Source organism: Odocoileus virginianus, chromosome 14 (genome assembly GCF_023699985.2).
Source record: "Odocoileus virginianus isolate 20LAN1187 ecotype Illinois chromosome 14, Ovbor_1.2, whole genome shotgun sequence".
NCBI lineage: Eukaryota > Metazoa > Chordata > Mammalia > Artiodactyla > Cervidae > Odocoileus > Odocoileus virginianus.
Window position 1 is genome coordinate 66,546,605 of NC_069687.1, and position 3,768 is coordinate 66,550,372.

The window sequence follows — 3,768 nt, forward strand, 5'->3', positions numbered from 1 at the left end:
TATAAGATCGTCTTGGTTTCTTTCATCAACATTTTGTCATTGTGAGCATTTAAATCTTTTGCATCTAAATAGTTCATGCTTTTAATGCTTTTATACAAAAGAGTCTGAAATGCAGTACTTGGGTGCAATCTCAAAAGTGACCAAATGATCTCAGTTCATTTCCAAGGCAAACCATTCAACATCACAGTAATACAAGTCTATGCCCCAACCACTGATGGCAAAGAAGCTGAAGTTTACTGGTTCAATGAAGACCTACAACACCTTCTAGAACTAACATCAAAAAAAGATGTCCTTTTCATCATAGGGGATTAGAATGCAAAAGTAGGAAGTCAAGAGATACCTGGAATAACAGGCAAGTTTGGCCTTGGAGTATAAAATTAAGCAGGACAAAGGCTAACAGTTTTGTCAAGAGAACTCACTGGTCATGGCCAACACCCTTTTCCAACAACCCAAGAGATGACTTTACACATAGACATGACTGGATGATAAATATATAAATCATATTGATTATATTCTTTGCAGTCAAAGATGGAGAAGTATACAGTCAAAAAAAAACAAGACCTGGAGCTGACTGTTGCTCAGATCATGGGTTCCTTACTGCAAAATTCAGGCTTAAGTTGAAGTAGGAAAAATCATTCAGCCATTCAGGTATGACCTAAATCAAATCCCTTATGCGTTTTTGAGTTTTGTATGTATGATTGCATATATCAGGAATTTGCTTTAATTTATTTTAATTGGTGAGTAGTATTCCATTGTATGAATATATTATTTTTAGTTTTTTATCTAGTCATCAACTGGTGGATATACACATAGTTTCAATTTTTGGCTGTTATGAATAATATCACTATACAGGTTTTCTTATAGATATATCTTTTCCTTTTTCTTGGGCAAGCACTTAGAAGTAAAATTACTGAGTCCTTTATATGATAAGTATATGTTTAATTTTTAAGAAACTATCAAACTGTTTTCCAAAGCAGATATACCATTTTTATCCCTACTAGCAGTGAACAGGGGTCCAGTTCCTCTATATCCTCATCAAATCTTAGTAATTTCATACTTTTTGGTTTGGGCCATTCTAGTGACTATATAGTGGTAGCTTTTGATTTAAACTGGCATTTATTTATGACTAATGATTTTTTTTCATCTTTCCATGTATCTGCTTATTATTTGTATTTCTTTCTATATTTTCTTTGATGAAGTATCTCTTAAGGTCTTTTGCTTATCTTTAATTTGGCTGTTTGTCTTTTAATTATGAAGTGGTACAATTAAAAAAAAATCCTAGATGCAAGTTCTTTTTCTGGATTTTACTGGTTGTTAATCCCTCCAATGCCTTTCATTTTAGATACTGTATTTTATAGCCCTAGAAATTCCATTTGATTCTCTCTGTATCTTCATTTTTTTCTACCTCCTTTAAAGTTCAAGTATGTTTATAATAACTATTTTAACATCATTGTCTGTTAATTTTATCATCTCTACCATTTCTGGGTCTGTTTCTATTGATTTTACTTTTTTCTATTTTATAAATCATATTTTCAGGCTTTTTTGTGTTCCTGATGACTTTTTATTAGATGACAATCATTCTGAAGGGGTTCCCAGGTGGCACAGTGGTAAAAAAATAAATCTGCCTGCAATGCAGGAGACTCAAGTTCAGTTCCTGGGTAAGGAAGATCCCCGGGAAGAGAAAATGGCAGTCCACTCCAGTATTCTTCCCTGGACAATCCCACAGATAGAGGAGCCTGGTGGGCCAAGTCCCTGGAGTCACAAAGAGGCAGACACGACAGAGTGCACACACGATACCAGTCTTTGTGAAACTGACATTGTTGAGTGCTCACGTGGTGTATTTTTTTTTCAAGAGTGTGAAACATTGTCCTATCTCACAGTTGAGTTACATGAACTCAGTTGAATTCTTTTGAGATCTGTTTTAAGCTTTTCTTAGGTACATCCTCTTTGTAGTGTTGTTAGCTCTGTTATAAAAGCAACGCTCTTCTGAGGTTTTTACCCAGTGGCCTATGTATTATGAGGGACTTTCACTGTGGCCAGTGGAAACACTGAATTGCAGTGTGAACTCTAGGAATTAGGGTTATTCTACTGCTCTCTGGTGGGTCTTCCCTCAGCCTCATATAGTCCGCTCTTAACAAACTCTCAGCCAGAAACTCAGAGGAGCCTCTTTGTAGATTCCTAGAATCTGAAACTCTCTTCTGTTCAGCACCTACTTGTCAAGTATACAGTCTCACAACTCGAGACTCACTGGCCCCTGTAATCTTTGTCTCTTCAACTTAGAGAGAATGCTTAGTTCTCCTGCCTGTACTTCAGCTTGGAAAATGTCTCTAGGCAGTAAGAGCAAACTTCTACAACTCATCTCATTTGTTTCTCATTTCAGGGAGCACAGTCATGCACTTCTAATTTTCCAGTATTTAAAATCCATCTTTTTCATACATTGTGCCCGGTTTTCTATGTGTTTAAGAAGGGAGGATAAATCCAGTTCCTGTTACTGCATCATTGCTAGAAGCTTTGGATGAGAAGAAGGATATGATCTTACATGTTTTTTAGCATTATGAGACTGATGGGTTAGAAGTTGATTACAGAAAGTAGAGAATGATGGAAGCTAGGATGTAGGAGGCTATTACTATAATCCAGGCCAGACGTGACAGTCACTGTGGGAACAGTAGACATGAAGCAAAATGGTAGAATTCTGGACTTGACGAAACAACGAACAGGATTTGCTGATTATTTGGATGTTGAATATAAAAGGAAGAGAGAGTGAAGGATGACTCAAAGGATGTTGGCTTAAGTAACAGGAAGAATGGGGAGGACAGTTTCAGTGGAATGTTGGGAAGAAATCCTGAAAGGGATGGATTGAAGAAAGAATGGTGAAGAGGATTCAGACACATCACTGAGGATACACAACTCTCTCAAGGAGTTTAGTCAATCACATTCCATCTCTCAAGGGACTCACAGTCTAACTGGGGATGAAGGGAGAAGTGTAAAGAGAAAATTACATTAGAGTAAGGTGTACAGTAATAGAAACTTCTACAGCCAGAGATCAAATGAAGAAGTCTCTAATATTTGTTGTTGTTATTCAGTAACTATATCATGTCCGACTCTTTGTGACTGCATGGACTGCAGCACACCAGGCTTCCCTGTCATTCACTGTCTCCCAGAGTTTGTTCTGACTCATGTCCATGGAGCCGGTGATGCCATCCAACCATCTCATCCTCTGCCGCCCCCTTCTCCTCCTGCCAGTACAAAATATTTCACAGAGGTGGTGAAGCTTGAGTTGCATGAAGAAGGACCAGGAAAATTTCACCAGAGGGAAGAGGTGGGCAGGGCATTGCAGAAAGAGGGAAGAGCATGAGATAAATGACAAATGGCAGACACTTCAGTGCATTCAGGGGACATTAATTTTCTATGGCTCAGCCTAAGGTGGGAATGGGGATTTGTGAAGGAAGGAAATGCCAAAGAATGTTCAGACTACAGCACAATTGCACTCATCTCACATGCTAGCAAAGTAATGCTCAAAATTCTCCAAGCCAGGCTTCAACAGTACATGAATTGTGAACTCCCAGATGTTCAAACTGGATTTGGAAAAGGCAGACAAACCAGAGATCAAATTGCCAACATCTGTTAGATCATAGAAAAAGCAAGAGAGTTTCAGAAAAAAACATCTGCTTTATTGACTATGCTAAAGCCTTTGACTGTGTGGATCACAATAAACTGTGGAAAATTCTTCAAGAGATGGGAATACCAGACCACCTTACCTTCCTTCTG